Source organism: Chiloscyllium plagiosum, chromosome 37 (assembly GCF_004010195.1).
Source record: "Chiloscyllium plagiosum isolate BGI_BamShark_2017 chromosome 37, ASM401019v2, whole genome shotgun sequence".
NCBI lineage: Eukaryota > Metazoa > Chordata > Chondrichthyes > Orectolobiformes > Hemiscylliidae > Chiloscyllium > Chiloscyllium plagiosum.
In genome coordinates this window covers 3,479,082-3,502,492 of record NC_057746.1, presented here as the reverse complement: position 1 = coordinate 3,502,492, position 23,411 = coordinate 3,479,082, and the positions used below count along the sequence as shown (strand labels likewise).

Below are 23,411 nucleotides of genomic sequence, written 5' to 3'. Positions count from 1 at the left end.
CTGTTGGAATATTGCATGCAATTCTGGTCTCCTTCCTATCAGAAAGATGTTGTGAAACTTGAAAGGGTTCAGATAAGATTTACAAAGATGTTGCCAGGGTTGGAGGATTTGAGCTTTAGGGAGAGGCTGAACAGGCTGGGGCTGTTTTCCCTGGAGCGTCGGAGGCTGAGGGGTGACCGCATAGAGGTTTACAAAATTATGAGGGGCATGGATAGGGTAAATAGGCAAAGTCTTTTCCTGGGGTCGGGGAGTCCAGAGCTAGAGGGGATAGGTTTCGGGTAAAAGGGAAAGATATAAAAGAGACCTAAGGGGCAACTCTTTCACATAGAGGGTGGTATACGTATGGAATGAGCTGCCAGATGAAATGGTGGAGGCTGGTACAATTGCAACATTTAAGAGGCATTTGGATGGGTATATGAATAGAAAGAGTTTGTAGGGATATGGGCCGGGTGCTGGCAGTTGGGACTAGATTGGGTTAAGGATATCTGGTCGGCATGCACGGGTTGGACCGAAGGGTCTGTTTCCATGTTGTACATCTCTATGACTCTATGATTTCTATCATCAATAGTCACAGGTGCGGTGCCAGAAGACTGGAGGTTGGCTAATGCGGTGCCACTGTTTAAGAAGGGCGGTAAGGACAAGCCAGTGAACTATAGACCAGTGAGTCTGACATCGGTGGTGGGCAAGTTGTTGGAGGGAATCCTGAGGGACGGGATGTACATGTATTTGGAAAGGCAAGGACTGATTATGGATAATCAACACGGCATTATGTGTGGGAAATTATGTCTCACAAACTTGATTGAGTTTTTTGAAGAAGTAACAAAGAGGATTGATGAAGGCAGAGTGGTAGATGTGATATATATGGACTTCAGTAAGTGTTCAACAAGGTTTCCCATGGGAGACTGATTAGCAAGGTTAGATCTCATGGAGTATAAGAACTCACCATTTGGATACAGAACTGGCTCAAAGGTAGAAGACAGAGAGTGGTGGTGGAGGGTTGTTTTTCAGACTGGAGGCCTGTGACCAGTGGAGTGCCACAAGGATCAGTGCTGGGTCCACTACATTTCATCATTTATATAAATGACTTTAATATGAGCATAAGAGATATAGTTAGTAAGTTTGCAGGTGACACCAAAATTGGAGGTGTAGTGGACAGCGAAGAGGGTTATCTCAGATTACAACAGGATCTTGACCAGATGGGCCTATGGACTGAGAAGTGGCAGATAGGGTTTAATTCAGATAAATGTGAAGTGCTGCATTTTGGGAAAGAAAATCTTAGCAGGACTTATACACTTAATGGTAAGGTCCTGGGGAGTGCTGCTGAACAAAGAGACCTTGGAGTGCAGGTTCCTAGGACCTTGAAAGTGGAGTCGCAGGTAGATAGGATAGTGAAGAAGGCGTTTGGTATGCTTTCCTTTGTTGGTCACAGTACTGAGTACAGGAGTTGGGAGATGATGTTGTGGCTCTACATGACATTGGTTAGGCCTCTGCATGCAGTTCTGGTCTCCTTCCTATCGAAAGGCTGTTGTGAAACTTGAAAGGGTTCAGAAAAGATTTACAAGAATGTTGCCAGGGTTGGAGGATTTGAGTATAGGAAGAGGTTGAATAGGCTAGGGCTGTTTTCCCTGGAGCGTCAGAGGCTGAGGGGTGACCTTATGGAGGTTTACAAAATCATGAGGGGCATGGATAGGATAACTAGACAAAGTCTTTTCCCTGGGGTGGGGGAGTCCAGAACTAGAGGGCATAGGTTTAGGGTGAGAGGGAAAAGATATAGGAGAGACCAAAGGAGCAACGTTTTCACTCAGAGGGTGGTACGTGTATGGAATGAGCCACGAGAGGAAGTGGTGGAGGCTGGTACAATTGCTACATTTAAAAGGCATCTGGATGGGTATATGAATAGGAAGGGCTTGGAGGGATATGGGCCAGGTGCTGGCAGGTGGGACTAGATTGGGTTGGGATATCTGGTCGGCATGGACGAATTTGACCGAAGGGTCTGTTTCCGTGCTGTACATCACTATGACTCTAATACTTTAGGTAAACTGAAACTCAGTGTAAGTACTGTTTTCACAACAGAGGTAATAGTGGAAGTGGAGTTGGAGACGAGCTAAGCCAAATTGTGTACAGAAACTGAGTTTTGGTTTACATAAGTTTGATTAGATTCCACACAGTGCGAAGCAGACCCTTTGGCCCAACAAGCTCACACCGACCCTCCAGAGAGTAACTCACCCAGACTCATTTCCCCCTGACTAATGCACCTAACACTGTGGGCAACTTAGCATGGCATTCCTACACACCTTTTGGAATTTGGGAGGAAACCAGAGTACCCAGAGGAAACCCATGCAGATGCAGGGAGAATGTACAAACTCCACAGACAGTCAACTGAATTAGGAATCAATCTCGGGTCCCTGGCGCTATGAGGCTGCAATGCTAACCTTTGAGTCACCATGCTGTCCTCAAAGGCCAATGATGTCAAAGGTGATGACAAAGGCCTTCTAGCTGCCAACAAATATTTGATTGGCTTCCAGGTAACTTAGCAACTTTGAGTGATGAATATTTTGGCAGAAACTATCGGACTTCTGGTGTAGAAGCCATTCTTGCTCAACAGTGAAGAGCATCTGAAGATAATCAGTTTATTTCTCCTTTCCAGTTGTTGTAAGCTATGATTGATAAGCGAAAAATCTTTATTTTTACTTTAAATGTGAACCAGTAATGCAATGCCTTTTCCTTTTTGTCTGTCATTCCTAAATCCTGAATATTCCTGGATGTTCACTTCCTGTTGGAAAGTAGGATTAGGGTAGCTTGGAGATGTGTTTTATGGTTGTTGCAAATGTGTTGGGTCGACTGTGTGGCTCTATGACTTCAAAGAATCTGCAGAATCAGAATCAAAGAGCAGCACATCCCAATAACCCAAAACGACCATCTCAGCAAACCTTGTGAACAGGAAATATTGAACTGCCTTATCAATCATTTTCTCCACGCATAACATCCATTTTTTTTTTCCTTCTTGGCTATCTCTGTCTGAGTGTGTTCAGGGGGAGTTTATAAAGCTGGTTAGAATTTTAACTGGTATAGTTATGTGTTGATGGCTCATTATTGTTTATCCATAATTAGAATTTATTTATTTGCAATTGTCAAGTACAGAAATCTGATCTGTGCTTTTTCTGAACATGGGTCTAAAAGATGGGAAAGATGGGGAATTCTGTGCACTTTAAAAAATTTTTAATATCTGTTTGGAATACCCGCACTTGATATCCAGCACGCTACTCCAAGAAGATGTAACAATATGAAGGCGATTGCAATAAGTTTGCACTAGTGAACTGGATTAGATGATATACAACACAGACTCAGGAAGGAGAATCAAGCAGCAGTGAGAGTTGGGTACAGTTCTTCTGATGGAGGTACGTGTACCTTCATGACCTCTTGTTAGTATGGGTTAATATGCCACAACATTAATGTAAATTGTTATAGTTACTGATATGAACTAAAATACATCTTTGTGCTAAAGAAAAGTGCCTCTTCTTACTCATGGTCTATACTCCGCTATAAACTACCAAATAACTCCTCAAACTAACTGAAGTATGGTCGTTGGCAACCAAAGAGCCAAGATATAAATAGTATATATGTGGTGACAATGATAGGCATCATCATACAATCTGTGTCAATGATTGGTTTTGTAATAAATATTAAGTCCATTTCATTCTCAGACTCACCTTGACACTGGACACCTTTTCATTGACCTGACTGGTTCACCTTTCAGTGTCTTGCCTGATTGATTAGATTAGATTACTTACAGTGTGGAAACAGGCCCTTCGGCCCAACAAGTCCACACTGACTCTCCGAAGAGCAACCCACCCAGACCCATTCCCCTACATTTACCCCTTCACCTAACACTATGGGCAATTTAGCGTGGCCAATTCACCTAACCTGCACATCTTTTGGACTGTGGGGAGAAACCAGAGCACCTGGAGGAAACCCACACAGACACGGGGAGAATGTGTAAACTCCACACAGACAGTTGCCCGAGATGGGAATTAAACCCGGGTCTCTGATGCTGTGAGGGAGCAGTGCTAACCACCGTGCCGCCCAAATTACTTAGTCAGAATACTCTAACTGGACAATCAAGGAGATGTGCTTGTGTGCCATCAGTTTGAATGCATTCTTGTGTACATGGCAGAGTAATGGAAGATCAAAGGAAATCGCTGACTTGCACAAAGTGAATCAATTCAAGAAATCAGCTCAGAGGAAATAACCAGACTGTAAGGGAAGGGGAAATGTTTGAGAGAGAATCAGGGGAAAAGGAGATAGTGGAAACTTGTGAAGATCACATGGTTAATATTTGGCACTTGTGGGTCTGAGGAGGTGATCTATTGGAGTGAAACAGAATCTGCCAAGGTCTCCAATGGATAAGGCCATAGATTAAAGTGCAGATCAGTTCAAAAAAGAGCAAATATTACCCTCATGGAACTAAATGGCTTAGAATTAATAAATAACAGACTCACCATTTGAGAAACTATATTTCTATATCCTGAGAAATTAGCCTAAAAACAAAGGACAAGAATAATTACCTACTTTGAAAATAACAGGATCTGAATAATAATCAATAGTTTTCCATGAGCTGTGCAAGAGTGTGTGTACCCTCCACATGCCCGAAATATAAAATCCAGGATTGTGGTGCACTCCTTCCTGTCATGTTCTGTACTTGGAGACCAAACCAATCAGCTCAAACACCTCGACTTGCTGCTGAAATTACCGAGAAAGTCAAAAGGACATATTGTCCATAAAACCTCATCAACAGATTGTTGGTTTTTAACATGCCACTAACACGGGGATGTAATTTATATGGTGGGACAATAGGGGTTGAGTAATGTCTCTACAAAACCTTTGCCCACAACTTCCACAATGACCATTAGAGCAGGTTTCACACAAAACAATCCAAAATTTCAAATCCTTCCTCATAAACATGTTTTAAATCGGGTTTAATGACTCCAAATATGCTTTATCTCGCTTAGTGGCATTATCACTAGACTAATAATCCAGAGACCCAAGTAATGTTTCAGGGACCTGGCATAGCAGATGGTGGAATTTGAATTCAATAAAGAGTCTAATAATGCTCAAGAAACCATTGTCAATTGTCAGGAATAAAACCCATCTGGTTCACTACTGCTCCTCAGGGAATCAAATCTGCCATCCTTACCTGGTCTGGCCAACATGTGACTCCAGACTCACAGCAATATGGTTGATTCTTAACTGCCCTCTGGGCAATGAAGGATTCGCAATAAATGCTGGCATGTATGAATGAAACATAAGTTCCTGTAATCAGTGTTAAAACGTTGTATACAAATGTAAAATATCAGCAAGAACAGACCATTCAGCCTAAGCCTACTGATTTGTTTGTGCTCTACTTTCCCATTGTTAGAAATGGGTAAAGTGTTGTTTTTGCAGATATAGAAAAAGCAAACAGAAAAGGGGTATAGCAAGAGAACTATTAACCCTGCAGGTATTTAGGGACTTTTCAGTGTATAATTTTGGTTAATTAAATACTAACTTTGGTGTGTAATTACTATAACAAAAAGTTCTTTTTGTAAAATTATGCTTTCAGCAAAAAGCTGAGATAACCGAAATGCTTGAGCTTTTCAAAATGATACAAGTTAATGAAATGTCCGAGGATGGAATGTACCAGCAGAATTGATACAAAATGTTGAACCAGATCTCCATGTATTGTCGACAAAATAAATGTATGTGTCAGCACTTACAGAAAGGAAGGTTGCCAACCTGGGGAATGGGGAAGTAATAAGGGTGGAGACAGCTGGGCAGTTGTCTGGCACAGTAAGAGAGATTGGGTAATTAGGAGTCGGGCAGGGGAGATACCACGATATCTAAGGAGGACCAGCCAATCTCAGAGCTATGACCTCATCAGCTGTCCGCAGCCCTGGGCAGAGAGTTCGAAACACAGTCTGGGTGACTGTGAAGAAGGTAGAGGGTCGTACACCGGTGGATCGCATCCTGTTTATTAAGAAGGTATTGCTGGGATGCTGTGGGTTCGCTGCAGCGGACGTGTACTGCCTGCAGGATTTCCCTGGGGCAGGCTACTTTGATGTGACCTTCAGAAATGTGAAGCAGTGCGAACAGCTCCTGAAGGTCTTCAAGGAAAAGGAAGGGGAGCCGTTGTTCTCCATCTTGTCGGCAACCCCATTGTGTGTGCTTCCTGCACAGAGGAGTCGGGTTGTTACAATCCATATGTACAACCCCCTATGTTCCAGCGGCTGATGTCCTGACCTTCCTCGGAAGGTACGTCCAAGTTGAGGGAGAAGCCACCGATGTGATCGACCCCTTTGGGATCTGGACCAGTAAGCAGCAGATCAGGGTAACTCTGAGGGTCGATGACAATGGGAACATTCTCCACCCACCCTCGAGCTTCGCAATTGGAGGGAGCAGAGGCTATCTGACATATGCAGGGCAGCCAAAAGTGTGCCGAGTCTGCGGGTAGTCGGACATGTGCTGGCGGATTGCAAAGTGACCATCTGCAGGAACTGCAAACAGGAGGGTCACCTGACTAAGGACTGTCAGGAAGAAAAGAGCTGCAACCTGTGCGGAGAGGCGGGCCACATGTACAAGACCTGCCCAAGACGGGGGGTCCCCACTTACGCACAGATGGCTGGAGATGGCAATGCGAGCCGTGGACCCCCAAAGACCAGTAACGTCCACCCAGACAGCAGGGAAACAGAGTCTGGTGGCACCCAGAAAGAAGAACAGGCTGGAGTAGAGGAGGCGGCAGCCAGCGGAGAGATACAGCAGCTGATCCTAGCTCTAGCTGGGCAGATGGAAGCAATGGAGGAGGAGGTAATCGAGCAGGCAGAGGAGTGGATACCTGTTAAAAACAGGAAGAGAAAATCCAGCCAGGCCCCCAAAGCCTCCCAGCAAAAGGGAAAAAGACAGCTGCACAAGGGAGGGACGGCCAGCTCTTCGGATGGGGAAGACGGGCGCAAAGAACGTCATCATCACCAGAAGAAGAGACAGAGCGCCGTAGATAAAGAGGAGTGCATTTCCTCCCAACCAGGAAACAACGGACCCCCCCAAGTCCACCCTCCACTCAGTGAGAACCAGGGGGTACCCACTGTCCCACAACTACAGGTAACTGAGAGCTGTGATCCTCTGACAGTCCCATTGTCAGACACAGAACTGGATGGTGCGGACCCTTGCCTTGGCTCAACGACACCGGAGCGGGTAAATGACCCCAGTGAGGAGCTGGATAGCTACCTCAGCCCAGCGAAGGTCCAGCAGTTCGTGCTCACCATGGGGATGCAGACAGCTACCCCAGAGACAGGACAGTCAAATGGACAATGGTAACCCCATAAACTGGGGGTTAAAGAAGTTTCCTTTGCTATCGTATAACAGGGCACCCATTCAGTAGGTGGGTTCCACTGAAGCCACAGCTAAATAATAAGAGACTGGATGGTTAATAAAGGGAACTGTAAATAGGATAACTGTAAATTCGAGTAATTCAATCTGTTCTTTAAGACATGCAATGTATATATCTATGAACGACATGACAAATTGTACAAGTACCAAAGATTTATTTCTATGAATAAAGTATATTTTGAAATAAAAATAAAAAAAAAATTAGGAGTCTGGAGAGACGACCTCACTCAGCTCAAAGGGTATAACTGTACACTAACCTAAGTTCTAATTTGCTCAACTGTCTTGTGCAATTGCAGCCCGTACTTGCAGTCTTGTTTCCAGTTTTGGTGGTCTCGTCCAAATTTTATTGAATTTTGTTTCTAACACCATCAATCCCAATAGCCCTTGATTGTTTGCGTTAAAGATTTGTTTTAATTGGTGTTAAAATAACCTAAGAACACTCACATCCCTCATAGAAATAGAAATGTTAACATTTATCTGTTCGTCCCAAGATCTTGTGAAACCCCAACATCTCCAGATATATCTCAGACTTTACAGCAAAAACTCACATTTGGTGAGAAAATGTTGAAGACATTTTGCCTTCCTGTGTTTGATGGAAGGAGGAACAAGCAATCTCCTCAAACATGACTGACTTGCAGCCCCAAGTCCTGAATGCTCCCCCCTTCACTGAGGTTATTTAAAACATCCACAGGGACTCAGCTCAATTCATCCAACCCCCTCACAATCCCGCTTCGAACTACATTACCCATGCTGCTATAGGGTCCACGCTTGCGCGGTGATCGACGTTAGTGTGGAAACATTAAAGAGCCGGTCCGCAGTGCCTGGCGGGAGTTGTAGTTCTGACTCCTTTCAATGTCGGTTGGGAGCTAGCGTTCGGGAGTTCGAATCTTAGAACGCGCGAGCTCGAGCAGCTGTCACACGGTGAGTTTTACAATTGGAGGTGCGTCCCTGGCGGCGTGAACAGGATTCACAGCCTCTTCCGCATCCAGCCAATTGCCCCCATCCAAACAAAGAGAGTAACAGTTGGCCAGGAAAAGGAATGGGCAATGGTCAACCTTGGAGAATCAATAGCTGCTAACAGGGTGCATTATTGAAGCTCAAAGGCTTGCATCATTCCCAAGTGAAAAATGAGCTTCCCCTAGCACTTCCCCCATTGTTTCCCTGGAGGGGTTGCCTCACGACTGCCCTCAGGATTTGGAGATTCAATTTCTGCTCCGACGAATGTGATGTTATTTGAACAGCTTGTAGCCATGAATAAGATGATGGACAGTCTTTGGCAAGTCATGAAGTGAGTTACTTGCTGCAGTAATCCTCGTCTCTTGACCTACTCCTGTAACATCGCATATATAGAACTAAAAGTCACACAACACCAGATATAGTCCAACAGGTTTATTTGGAAGTACTAGCTTTTGGATCACTGGTCCTTCATCAGGTAACTCCAAAAGCTAGTACTTCCAAATAAACCTGGTGTGTAATTTCAAACTTTTTCCACCCCATTCCAACACTGGCACCTCAACATCATATATATGACTGGTCTAGTTCAGTTTCTGGTCATAGGTATCCCAAGAAAATGATGGATTTGGTGATGGTAATGACTTTGAATATCAGGGGGTACTGGGTAAATTGTTTCTTGCTACTTTTCATTGGATGTTGTCCAGATATTGAATTTGTATTGCTTCAGTATCTGAGGAGTTGTGAATGGTGCTGAACATTGTGCAATCATCAACGACTATCCCTACCTTTGAACTTATGATGGAGCTCATTGATGAAGAACCTGAAGATGCTTGGGTCTACGATACTCCCTAAGGAACTGTCCGCAGAGCTGTTCTGAAGCTAAGATGATTGACCTCCAACAATCACAATCATCTTCCAATATTTCAGGTCGGACACAAACCAGCAGACAGTCTTTCCCGATTACCATTGATTGCACTGATTTTAAGGAAGGGTCACTCGACCTGAAATGTTAACTCTGATTTCTCTCCACAAATGCTGCCAGACCTGTTCAGCTTTTCCAGCAATCTCTATTTTTGTTTCCCATTGATTGCAGTTTTGTTAGGCCTCCTCAATGTCACACTTGGTCAAATGTGCTGTGATGTTGAGGGCAATCACTCTCACCTCTGGATCTCAGCTCTTTTGTCCATGTTTGTAATGAGGTGAGAAGCTGACTGGCACTGAAGGAACACAAACTGGATTACTATTGAGCAAGTGTCACTTTACATCACTTTACTGATGATCACTTTACTGATGATCGAGTATAGACTGACGGGTTGGTAATTGGCTGGGTTGGATTTGTCCTGCTTTTTGTGGATATACCCGGTCAATTTTCTACATTGTTGGGTAGTTTGGCTAGTTCTAGAGCACAAGTCTTGAGTACGTTTGCCACAATTTTGCCAGGGCCCAAATACTTTGCAGTATTCAGTGTCTTTATCCCTATCTTGCTATCACATGAAGCAAATCAAGTTAGCTGAAGACTGCTACCTGTGAGGCTGGGGAACACTTTTTGAGACCGAGATGGATCGTTCACTAGGCATCTCTGGCTGAAGATTGTTGTGAATGTTTCAGCCTTACCTTTTACACTGATATGCAATTCTCCCCTGTCATTAAGGTTGGGGATATTTGTGGAGTTTCCTCCTCCACTGAGTTGTTTAATTGTCCACCATCATTCACGACTGGATGTAGCAGGACTGCAAAGATTATATCTGATCCATTTGTTGTGAGATCACTTAGCTCCATATGTGATTGGCTGTTTGGTGCATAATTCGTCCTGTTTTGTAGCTTCACTAGGGGGACACCTCATTTTGAAGTATGTCTGCTGCTCTTGCTATGTCTTCCTGCATTCTTCATTGAACCAGGGTTGATTTCCTAGCTAGATGGTAACAGGAGAATGGAGAATATGCTGGGCCATGATGTTACAGATTATGCTGGAGAATGACTGTGATGCTGCTGTTAGTCCTCAATGTTTCATAGAGTCATAGAGATTTACAGCATGGAAACAGACCCTTCGTTCCACCCAACCATGCTGACCAGATGTCCCAGCCCAATTTAGTCCCATCTGCCAGCACCCAACCCATATGCCCAGGCCTGAGTTGCTAGACCTGTTCAAAGTCTGTCTCATTTAGCACTGTGATAATGTCACACAACATAGTGTAAGGTATCCTCACTGTGAAGTACGACTTCATTTCCGCAAAGAGAGTGCAGGAGGTAGTCTGTCATGGACAGATGCATCTGTAGATTGGTGAGGATGAGGTCAAATACATTTTATCCTCTTGTTGGTTCCCTTATTACCTACAATAGACAGTCTAACAGAAATAACATGCAGGCTACTATTAGCAGAGGACCATTGAAAAACAGGGAAGTTATGTTGAATTTGTACAGAACCTTAGTTCAGCCACCCAAAGTGCTGTGCAGTTGAAAAGGACACCAAAGAACTGGAGAAGATGCAAAAAAAATTGATAAGGATGAGATTGAGAATTGAGAGATTTTAACTTCAGGAAAGACTAAACAGTCCAGCACACTTCTCCCAGAAAATAGAAGGCTTAGGTAATAAATGTCTTTAAACTGATGATGAGGATATAGAACTTGCAGCCAGAAGGAATGGTTGAGGAAATAGTTTATATGCATTTGTTAGGAAGCAGGGTACATTCCATGAGAACGGAATAGAGGGATCCGCTGAACAGAGTGAGATAAAATAGGCAGGGAGAAAGCTCATGTGAAGCCTTCCATCAAAAGACAGCAGTTGGACCAAATGGTCTGTCTCTGTGCTTTAAAATTTAAAATGAAAACAATGCTGGAAATTCTCTGCAAGTCAGGCAACATCTGTGGAAAAAAACAAGTTCACTTTCAGCTTGAGATGATTCTTCATCAGAAACTAGACTGGAGTTGGTTTTCTCTTTTGTCGGTTAACTCTCCCCATTTTTGCTAACACTAACTGGCACCACCTGCACTTCAGAGTTGAGCTGCTTTTCATTTTCATTCCTCAGCGCTGGTCAGCCTGAAGTCAACAAATCACAATCACTTCCAAGCACAGAGATACTCTTCAAGTCACAGACACTTTGCAAGCACAAGACCCACCTCGAGACTGGAGTACTTCCCAAAGTCACTGCCATATCTGGTTTTCGCTCACTCACAGCATAGGATCATTCCCTGAGACCCAGAGTCACTCCCAAACAATGGCTCAATTTCTACTCCTGCTCTGTTCTCAGTTCTCCCTCTGCCTTTCAGTCTTCTGTGCTTATCCCACTTGTGCATATCATGATTGACTTGGATGATATGGGTTTTCCTCTTCTGATCTACTGACAAACAATTCAAAGCTACACTGATGTTGTCAGTTTTAATGCCTCCGAGGATGAAGAATTCCCACACTAGAAATCTCTGAGCAACATTCACCCGGGAACAGAAACAGCAGCTACAATAAATAGTTTTATTCAGGTGGGATAATGTCAAGTTGATATGCCACCTGATCGCAAAGTCACCATCATTTCACTGGTAACTTTAGACAATGCCCCACACTGTGTGTAAAATCATTCTTGCCAACAAACCTTTATTTACCTATGATTAAATCAAAGTCACATGAATATGGAAAGCCATAGTGTTAAAACTTATGTTTCCTAATGTTCCTGTTTCATCAAAAAAAGTTTGCATGCACTATCATTTGCAAGTTACTTCATACACATAGTCCATGAAGAAAATGATCATATATGAACAAAACAACTCTTCGCTGTTTCAAATCTTTTTTGGTTTCAATTTTGTCAGCTACCATGCAGCGCGACACACATTTTTAAAGCATTCAGATCTTCTGATGTTATATATGTAGTTGTTATACATTCATCCTGGTTTCTGCTGGTTCCAATTTTGAACCAAGGCTGTATTGAGGTCAGGAGATGAGCAGCTCTGGCGGAATCCGAACTGGGCTTCACTGAGTAGGTATTGTTGAGCAGGTGCTGCTTGAAAGCACTGTTGATGACACCTTTCACTACTTTACTGATGAGCAAGAGTAGACTGATGGGGTGGTAACTGGCTGGGTTGGATTTGTTTGCTTTTTACGTTCAGGACATACCTGGGCAATTTTCTACGTTGTTGGGTAGATATCAGTGTTGTAACTGGACTGGACTTGGTTAGTGAAATCGAGTTGACCTCATCAGCTGTGGGCTGTTAAGGAGCAGCTTCCTCAGTTCACTTTCAGAATGCATGATTGAAGTGACAACTTTTCGACACAGACTCAAGTTTCCAAGTGAACTAATTTCTGATGACTAAGTTGAATGTTTGCACTTTGAATAGTTTCCTAATTCTGAGCCCTTGCAACGATTTTTAGGTTTATGGAAGTGAGATATAGCTTTTTATTATTCATTCAATTTTGTCACATTTTTAATGGTACTTCAAGTCTCAATAATATTTTAACAATTGGAACAGTTGCCTGGGTGCCATATGACATCAGTCTCTGGACTATACAACTTCCCCTGTTTTTAGTAGCTATGTTATTCCCTCTAAGTTTGCCTCCTACATATGAGTACCAGGTCTGTTGATTAATTTTTCAATGACAACTTTGGCAAATTTTACCATCACATTTCCATTTAACTGGGGTTGTGAGGAGATGGTGTGTGGTGCTGAATTTTCCCATCATTCAGGAAGTGTCTGAATTGAGATCTTTGTCACTGATCACAATGTCAAGAATGTCATGTCGACTGAAGTGTGCTTTCAGAAATTCTACAATCTCATTGGGAGTCCTTGATGTCAGCTGCTGTCACTCCCTGCTGTCCCAAAGTAGTCAACTGTGATGAAATAATCAGTTCCAGTGAGAGTGAACAGCTCGACTCCAAGCTTCATCCATGGGTTGTCTGGGATGTCACAAGTCATGAGCAGCTCTTTATCTTGTTTACCTTGATGTTCAAGCACTGCACTGGCTGATGTGGTCCTTCACCTCATTGCTCATGTTTGACCAGTAAAGCACTTCTCTGACCTTCCTCAGACTGCACTCGATTCCTTGATAGTTTGTATCAGGTGTGTTTCAACAATCCTTTTTTTCATCTTTTTAGAGATAATGAGCCTGTTCCCTTTGTAAAAGATGCCAGATTGGATGATCACTTCATCTCTGTTTGCTCAGTACTCTCTTACAGTCACAGGGGTGTCCTTAATGGTTTCAGGCTATCTTTTCATCATAACTTACTGTAACATTGTTAAAAATCACGCAACACCAGGTTATAGTCCAACAGGTTTATTTGGAAGCACTGGCTTTTGGAGCGCTGCTCCTTCATCAGGTAGTTGTGGAGTATAAGACCGTAGGACACAGAATTTATAGCAAAAGTTTACAGTGTGATGTACCTGAAATTATATATTGAAAAAGACCTGGATTGTTTGTTAAGTCTCTCATCTTTTAGAATGGGCATGTTGGTTTCAGTTTTTTCATATGTAAATCCCAGAATTTTCTTAAAGTTACATTCTCAAGGGAACTTTAACAATAGGTGCCATGTTTGCCCCAATAATGCATTAAAGGTGTGAGGCTGTCTGTGTGCCCCAATGTTCAGACTGATTCTAATCTAAAAAAGGGATTTACAGAATCTTACATGGATTCATGTAGTTTTTGAGCAAAATAAAATATAATTCTGCAAGTACAAATTCACCCCACAAACTAATGTGTGTGTGTGTGTATGTATGTGGGTGTGCATGTGCGGTGCAGGTATGAGTGTCTGTGAGAGACTGTGAGTATGTTTATGTGTGTAACTGTGAGTGTAAAGGGGTATAAGTCTATGAGAGGTTGCGTGTGTGAGTGTATGTGTGAGCGTATGAGAGAGAGATTGTGTACGAGAGAGGGGCTGCGTGAGTTCATGGGTCTGCAGGTGTGTGTGTGTGTGTGTGTGTGTGATATGATATGAACCCAAGGTCCTGGTTGAGGCTATCAGCCTTTGCTCGGCCACTTTGTGTTGTCGCCTGCTGCCTGTAACATTTGAAGAGGTGCATTTCATTGAGTAGTTTGCTTGATCTTAGTAAGACACTTTGTCTGTTAGATTCTTCTCTCTGCTTTGTTGCTGATTTGCAGTGCTGAAAATGTGTTGCTGGAAAAGCGCAGCAGGTCAGGCAGCATCCAAGGATTAGGAGAATCGACATTTCGGGCATAACGTCGATTCTCCCGTTCCTTGGATGCTGCCTGACCTGCTGCGCTTTTCCAGCAACACATTTTCAGCTCTGATCTCCAGCATCTGCAGCCCTCACTTTCTCCTGCTGATTTGCAGTGCATATCGTGCTGTTGCTTCTGGTTGAATCTAGAAGATTTCTGTACCAGTATCAAGTTTTATCAAAGACAATATGGTTCTCAACAGCACATTTGTGATGTACATCTGCTTCCCTTGCTTGTACTTAATTTCCAGAGATATCACTTGGAAGTGAAGTTATGTTTCTTGCAGAAACTTTGGAACAAAGAGAAGTAATTTGAGAAAAATCAGTTGATTTGGTTGTAGTCAGACTCCACCATCACTTTCGCTCTCCCATGCAATGAAATCCTCACATGCAAAGATAATAGCCAGGTTCTCTTTCTCAATCTGTACAGTTTCGCTCAGTGTCTAATAGTGCTCTGGATACAAACACAACAGATTTATCCTCACTGCCTGGGGGTTATTCCAAGTCCTGTTTCACTGACATCACACTGCAGGGTCACTCCATTGTTACATCATAATCCCTCAGCACTGGTGATGTCATCACTAGTTGTTTGATGGTAGTGAAAGCTACTTCTTGTTCTGTGTCCCAGTCCCACTGAACATCCTCCACAGTGAGACTGGGTACAGATTCATACTCTGAGCACAAGTTGGGCTAAAATATGGGCAGGTTCATATTCCAGGAGGTCCAACAGTTGTGCCAAGACTTTATTACATATATCTTGATTACAAAGTTCATACTTGAAGATTGAATCCACCATGTGGGTCCTCTGATGCAGCAGGAGCTTTGATAAACCGGAGAACAATTTCTCACACAGCTCACACATGAGCAGTTTCCTCCCTGTGAATGCGCTGGTGTCTGCGGAGGGTCGATGACTGCGAGAATGATTTGCTGCAGACCTCACACTTAAATGCTTTCTCCCCTGTGTGGATAATTTGGTGTCTGCGGAGGGCTGATGATCCCAAAAAGGATTTGTCACAAACCTCGCATGTGAATGGTTTCTCACCTGTGTGGATACGTTGATGCGTGTAGAGATTTCCTAACTGTGAGAAGGATTTGTTACACATCTGACATGTGAATGGTTTCTCTCCTGTGTGAATGCGTTTATGTCTGCGTAGGGTCGAGGATTCCAGGAACGATTTGTCACAAACATCACATGCAAATGGTTTTTCTCCTGTGTGAAGGTACAGATGTGTGCGGAGATGTGATGATGACAAGAATGACTTGTCACACACATCACATACAAATGGCTTTTCCCCTGTGTGAATCTTCTGGTGTGACAGGAGATTGGATGATCTGTAGAAAGCTGCCTCACACAAATCACACCTGAAGGGCTTCTCCCCTGTGTGAATCCTCTGGTGTCTCAGCAGTGTCGTAGATGTCAGAAAGGTTTTCTCACACACCTCACACTTAAATGGCTTCTCCCCTGTATGACTGTATTGGTGTCTGTGGAGATTCGATGACTGTAAGAATGATTTATCACACACTTTGCACACAAATGGTCTCTCCCCCGTATGAATCCGTTGGTGTCTACGAAGGGTTGATGACTGTGCAAATGATACGTCACAGACCTCACATGTGAATGGTCTCTCCCCTGTGTGAATGCGTTGGTGTGCTTGAAGGTTTGATGAATCAAAGAACGATTGGTTGCACACTTCACAGCCAAACAGTTTCTCACCTCTGTGAATCCGCTGGTGTCTAAGCAGGTTTCCTAACTGTGAGAATGCTTTGTCACAGACCTCACATGTGAATGGTTTCTCCCCAGTGTGAGTACTCTGGTGTCTCAGAAGAATTGTAGAAGTTGTAAAAGCTTTACCGCAAACCTCACACTTGAATGGTTTCTCTTCCATCTTCCTGTTCTTGTGTTAACAACTGTGCAACAGATACACCCTTGTGTCAAGGGATTGTATGGGCCTGAGGAGCCCCCTTCACAAACCTAACACTTGAAAAGTCTCTCACCTGGAGAAAGCAGCTAGTAATTCATGAGGCTCGATGAGTGATTGAAGCTCTCACCACATTTGGAACCACTCACACTTCTTCCCAGTCTCATCCTAACCGATCACCCACAACCGAACCTTGAGAAAGGTTGGTTCTGGTGGAAGGCTCCAGACCACTGACCAGTTTCAGATCTGATGATATGTTAAAGCTCCCCTGACCTGACTGATTTCCAGATGATGGTTTCACTGCCCAACCTTCTCTGTGTTGAACAATGCTGTGAAGGAATTGGATGTCTTCCCACAGTTGTGCAGTTGTTCCTTGGGTGATGGTCGGGATGTATCTGCATTGTCTATTCTCTCTGGTGCAGTATGGTACAATTTTTCTGTAAAACAGGAAAATGAGACATGATTTCCTCCAGCATCCTCTTTCTTTTGCTCAGGGGCTGACTCCTCAGATTTTTTTTATTCATATCTTCACAGGATGTGAGTGTTACTGACGAGATGAGCATTTGTTCCCATCCCTAATTGCTTGGAATAGGAGGTGCTAGGCTGCTTTTATGAACCACCTCTGTCCATGGTGGTGTAGGGATCTCCACAGCACTGTTTGTAATGGATTTTGAACTGGCCACAATGAAGCAGTGGTGATACAGTTCCGAGATAGACTGCTGTGTGGTTCGGAGGGGAATTGGCAAGTGGTGGTGTTGAACACAAAATAAGAACAAGAGGAGGCAATTCAGTCCCTCAACTTACTCCGCCATTCAATAAAATCATGGCTGTTGTAATTTTGGCATCAACTACACATACCAATCTACCCATTGCTGTTCCTTGTCCTTCTAAGTGTTGGAGGTCACAGGTTTGGAAGATACTTTCAAATGTGAGTTGCTGAGTTATTGCAGTGCATCTTTAAGATGGTACACACTGTTGCCAGAAAGTGGCAGTGTTGAAAAGACTGAAAGTTCAAGATGCTGGATGGGATGGCGATCAAATGGACTTCTTAGACCTGGACAGTCTTGAGTTTTCTCAGTATTGTTGGAGCTGTGCTCATCCAGGCACATTCAAAGTATTCCATTGCACAAAGGGTGTTGAAAGAGAGTTAAGACATCATTAAAATAACATAGAGTCATAGAGATGTACAGAACGGAAACAGACCCTTTGGTCCAACTCATCCCTGCCGATCGATATCCCAACTCAGTCTAGTCCCATCTGCCAGTACCTGGCCCAAATCCCTCCAAACCCTTCCTATTCATATACCTATCCAAAAGCCTTTTAAATGTTGCAATTGTACTAGCCTCCACCACTTCCTCTAGTTTTCCAGGTGTGGTGAAACCAAAGCTTCGTGCCTCCAAAACATGATTTCTACCCCAAGTACACAAAGGGGTAGAAATCATGTTTCGGATGCACGAAGCTTTGGTTTCATCATACCTGGAAAACCAGGAATAGTTCCAGGAGGAGATATTACCCTTGGAGGGAGTGCAGTGTAAATTTACTGGTTTGATCCTTGGACTGTAATGGTTACATGATGAGGAGAGATCAAACAAACTTGGGTTATATTCTCTGCACTTCGGAAGATTTGATCAATACTTCCAATTCATTATGGGGACAGTGACAAAGTTTAAATACCCATTTGGTCTGCTGCTCAGTCACCTCCACTTCACCGGTCACTTTCAGGAAACTTATTTCATTCCAAACATATTTGGATTGACTGTGACAGACATCAAACAAAGAGTCTACCACTCTATCCATTCTCTCCTCATTACTGTCAACAAATAATTCACTAATTACCATTCCACAGAATAATAACAAGCTACCAACACACAGGACTCAACAATCGGAAATCAGTAAAGATCATCAGAACTCTGCACTGCCCAGATAATTACACCTCACCTGCTCATATACAGAAATGAACCATCAACAAAACTCAGCCTGGAAATCAGAGGGAAATGCTTCCAATTAGCACACTCAATATCTAACACAGCTCCAGTCAAACAGTTCAGCACCGAGTAAACAGCTCTCTCAGCTGGATCTTCTCACACAGCATAAGGGACATTTCTGATTATCCACAGGATAGTCAAACTGCCTGAAGATTGGTGTGGATATTATGGGATACAATTTGTATAAAAGCTGCTCCTTCACTCACCATCTCCTCATTTGGTTTTCAGTCCCTATAGGAAGTGAACCAGCTCTGGAAGAGGAAGAGGAGACAATGGGCAGAGTGGGTGGGCTCTCTGATTGACGTCTCTCACAGTCAATCCAAATATTTCTGGAGCAACATGAATTTCCTGAAACTTGGGAAACTGACTGGGAAATGGAGGTGACTTGCAGATCAGGATTCAAACATGTCACTATCCCATCTGAATAAAACCTCACTTATTGCAGCTGCTGTCACAGTTCCTCTGGTAAATGTCTGACAGAGATTTCTTGTGTGGAAAGAGTATTCTTCATCCTCAGAGACTTTCAAACTGTGAATATCAGTGTGGGATGTGTACCCTTGATATGTTTGACAACAGATCAGACGAGGAAGACCCCCACAGCATACAAGGCAGAGATGACATGCACTGGTTGGATTAGCACAAAGTACTGAGAACACAGGAGGGTGAGTACACAGGAGTGGGGACAAAGGAGCAGCGAAGTAACTGGGAGAGGAGATTGAGCCAATGTTCGACGAGCAGTGTTCCTCAAGGATTGACTCTGACTTATAAACATAGAAAATAGGTGTAGAAGTAGGGTACTTGGCCCTTCGAGCCTGCACCACCATTCAATATTATCATGGCTAATAATGTAATCTCAGTGTCCCATTCTTCCATACCCCTTGATCCCTTTAGCTGCAGGACATGTCCAGCTCCCTCTTGAATATATCGAATGAACTGGCCCCAACAGCTTCCTGTGGGAGAGAATTCCACAGGTTCACAACTGAGTCAAGAAATTCTTCCTCATCTCAGTCCTGAATGGCTTACCCCGATTCTTAAGACTGTCATCCCTAGTTCTGGACTTACCCAACATCGGGAATGTTCTTCCCACATCCAGCCTGTCCAGCCTCATCAGAATTTTATATGTTTCTATGAGATCCCCCCCATTCTTCTAAATTCCAGCGAGTATAAGACAGCTGATTCAGTCTTTCCTCCTATGTTAGTCCTGCCATTCCAGGAATCAGTCTGGTAAACCTTCACTGAACTCCCCCAATAGCAAAAATGTCCTTCCTCAGTCTAGGTGACCAAAACTGCACACAATACTCAAGGTATAAATATCCTTACTCAAATCCATTACCAGCATGTTTCCTCACTGTTTGCTGCACCTGCATGCCAACCTTCATCAACTCTTCTACCATGACAACCAGATCTTGTTGCACGTCACGTTTTCCTAAACTGCCGTCATTCAGATAATAACTTGCCTTCCTGTTTTTGCAACCAAGTTCGATAACCTTATATTTATCCACATTATATTGCATTTGACAAGTACACTATATTTGCCCACTCAGCCAATGGCCAAGTCACTCTGCAGCCTCTTAGCATCCTCCACACAGCACACACTGCCACCCAGCTTAGTGTCATCTGCAAATTTGGAGTTATGACATTCACTTCCTTCAACCAAATTGTTCATGTATTGTGTCAACAGCTGGGATCCCATCAGTGGAGCCAGTGGTACCCCACTCGTCACTGCCTGTCACTCTGAAAAGGATCCATTTATTCAACTCTCCGCTTCCTTTCTGCCAACCAGTTCTCTATCCATAACATCCAATACCATGAGGAGAAAGTGAGAACTGCAGATGCTGGAGATCAGAGTCGAGAGTGTAGTGCTGGAAAAGCACAGCAGGTCTGACAGTATCCAAGGACCAGGAGAATTGACATTTCGGGCAAAAGCCCTTCATTACTGAAATGTCGATTCTTCTGCTCCTCGGATGCTGCTTAACCTGCAGTGCTTTTCTAGCACCACACTCTCAACTTCAATACCATGAGCTTTAACTTTGCTTCCTAGTCTCTTGAGTGGAGCCTTGTCAAAAGCCTTTTGTAAGTCCAGATACACAACATCCACTGGTTCACCCTCGTTCCACTCTACTGGTCACATCCTCAAAACATTCCAGAAGATTTGTCAAGCATGCTTTCCCTTTAGTGAATCCACGCTTACTAGAACTGATTCTGTCATCACTTTCCAAATACTCAGTTATTAATAATTTACTTCAGCATTTTCCGCACCACCGATATCAGGTTAACCAACCTATAATTCCCCATTTTCTCCCTCCTTCCTTTTTTAAAGAGTGGCAAATGTTTGTCCTCCAGGAACAATGCATTGCTCAGAGAGTCACATTATGCCTAGTAAAGTGACTCTTTAGTTGGGGTGTGATTGTGGTTTGGAGACTGAGTCCAGTATGACCAACTCTGACAAAATAAAATGCTGGACATTTGGACAGATTTTTGACCTATTGATCCAATGGTGGGAGAGGAGCTGTTGAGGGAGAGAGGTTGGTATGAATAAAGAGGGTGGGTATGGATAATTAGTGATAGTCAGACCTTGTTTAATTTCTCCCTACATATTTATAGGAACATACGAACAGTAATGGGTCATTCAGCCTCTCTCGCATGTTCCTCCATTCAATGAAATCATGGCTGATCTGTTGCCTAACTCCACTAATCTGCCCTAGCCAATCTCCTTTCAAAACTTTGCTTCACAAAATATTATCCATCTCAGATATAAAGTAGGCCCTGTAGTAGGGGTGTGGAATGCACTGCCTGCAAAAGTAGTAGACTCGCTAACTCTAAGGGCATTTAAATGGTCATTGGATAGATACATGGATGAAAATGAAATAGTGTAGGTTAGGTGGGCTTCAGATTGGCTCCACAGGTTGGCACAACATTAAGGGCCAAGGGGACTGTACTGCGATGTAATGTTCTATATTCTATAAATCCTTCTTGTTCACATACCCATCCAGATGTCTTTTAAATACTGTAATTGTACCAGCCTCCACCAGTTCCTCTGGCAGCTCATTCCATACTCGCACCACCCTCTGTGTGAAAATGTTGCCCCTTAGTTATCATTTATCTTTCCCCTCTCACCCTAAACGTATGCCCTGTCGTTCTGAATTCCCCCACCTCTATGACTCTAAGAGGGATCTCTGTTTGTTAAAGAATTGGTGTCCTGTCTCCCTCCTCAGCACAGATTACAAAAGCTTTGCCGGTGTAATTTCAACTCGCCTTGGCACCATGATGGACCACATATCCACCCAGACGGCTGGTGCATTCACAATAACGTCCACATAGAGTCATACAGATGTACAGCATGTAAACAGACCCTTCGGTCCAACCCATCCATGTCGACCAGATATCCCAACCCAATCTAGTCCCACCTGCCAGCACCCGACCCATATCCCTCCAAACACTTCTTATTCGTATACCCATCCAAATGCCTCTCAAATGTTGCAATTGTACCAGCCTCCACCACTTCCTCTGGCTGCCCATTCTATACACGTACCAACTTCTGCATGAGAAAGTTGCCCCTTCGGTCTCTTTTATATCTTTCCCCTCTCACCCTATGCCCTCTAGTTCTGGACTCCCCGACCCCAGGGAAATGACTTTGCCGATTTATCCTATCCATGCCCCTCATAATTTTGTAAACCTCTGTAAGGTCACCCCTCAGCCTCCGACAGGGTAAACAGCCCCTGCCTGTTCAGCCTCTCCCTATAGCTCAAATCCTCCAACCCTGGCAACATCCTTGTAAATCTTTTCTGAACCCTTTCAAGTTTCACAACATCTTTCCGATAGGAAGGAGACCAGGATTGTACACAATATTCCAACAGTGGCCTAACCAATATCCTGTAGAGCTGCAACATGACCTCCCAACTCCTATACTCAATACTCTGACCAATAAAGGAAAGCATACCAAATGCCTTCTTCACTATCCTATCTACCTGCAACTCCACTTTCAACGACCTATGAACCTGCACTCCAAGGTCTCTTTGTTCAGCAACACTCCCTAGGACCTTACCATTAAGTGTATAAGTCCTGCTAAGATTTGCTTTCCCAAAATGCAGCACCTAGCATTTATCTCAATTAAACTCCATCTGCCACTTCTCAGCCCATTGGCCCATCTGGTCAAGATCCTGTTGTAATCTGAGGTAACCCTCTTCGCTGTCCACTATACCTCCAATTTTGGTGTCATCTGCGAACTTACTAACTGGACCTCTTATGCTCGCATCCAAATCATTTATGTAAATGACAAAAAGTAGAGGGCCCAGCACCGATCTTTGTGGCACTCCGCTGGTCACAGGCATCCAGTCTGAAAAACAACACTCCACGACCACCCTCTGTCTTCTACCTTTGAGCCAGTTCTGTATCCAAATGGCTAGTTCTCCCTGTATTCCATGAGATCTAACCTTGCTAATCAGTCTCCCAGGGGAACCTTGTCGAACGCCTTACTGAAGTCCATACAGATCACATCTACTGCTCTGCCCTCATGAGTCCTCTATACTTCTTCAAAAAACTCAATAAAGTTTGTGAGACATGATTTCCCACACTCAAAGCCATGTTGACTATCATTAACCAGTCCTTGCCTTTCCAAATACATGTACATCCTGTCCCTCAGGATTCCCTGCAACAAATTGCTCACTACCGAGGTCAGGCTCACCAGTCTATAGTTGCCTGGCTTGTCTTTACCGCCTTTCTTAAACAGTGGCACCAATTTGCCAACCTCCAGTCTTCCGGCACCTCACCTGTGACTATCGATGATACAAATATCTCAGCAAGAGGCCCAGCAATCACTTCCCTAGCTTCCCACAGAGTTCTAGGGTACACCTGATCAGGTCCTGTGGATTTATCCATCTTTACCCATTTCAAGACATCCAGCACTTCCTCTTCTGTAATATTGACATTTTGCAAGATGTCACCATCTATTTCCCTACAGTCTATATCTTCCATATCC

General features: G+C 43.6%; 1 protein-coding gene and 1 pseudogene across 1 annotated transcript in view; both read right to left on the bottom strand.

Annotated features, from left to right (window-relative positions):
* Positions 1-23,411, bottom strand: part of LOC122541621 (zinc finger protein 239-like) — a 182,746-nt gene that overhangs the window by 138,075 nt on the left and 21,260 nt on the right. The gene's annotated exons all lie outside the window — the stretch shown is intronic.
* LOC122541204 overlaps positions 14,585-23,411 on the bottom strand; it is a 134,360-nt pseudogene continuing 125,533 nt past the window's right edge.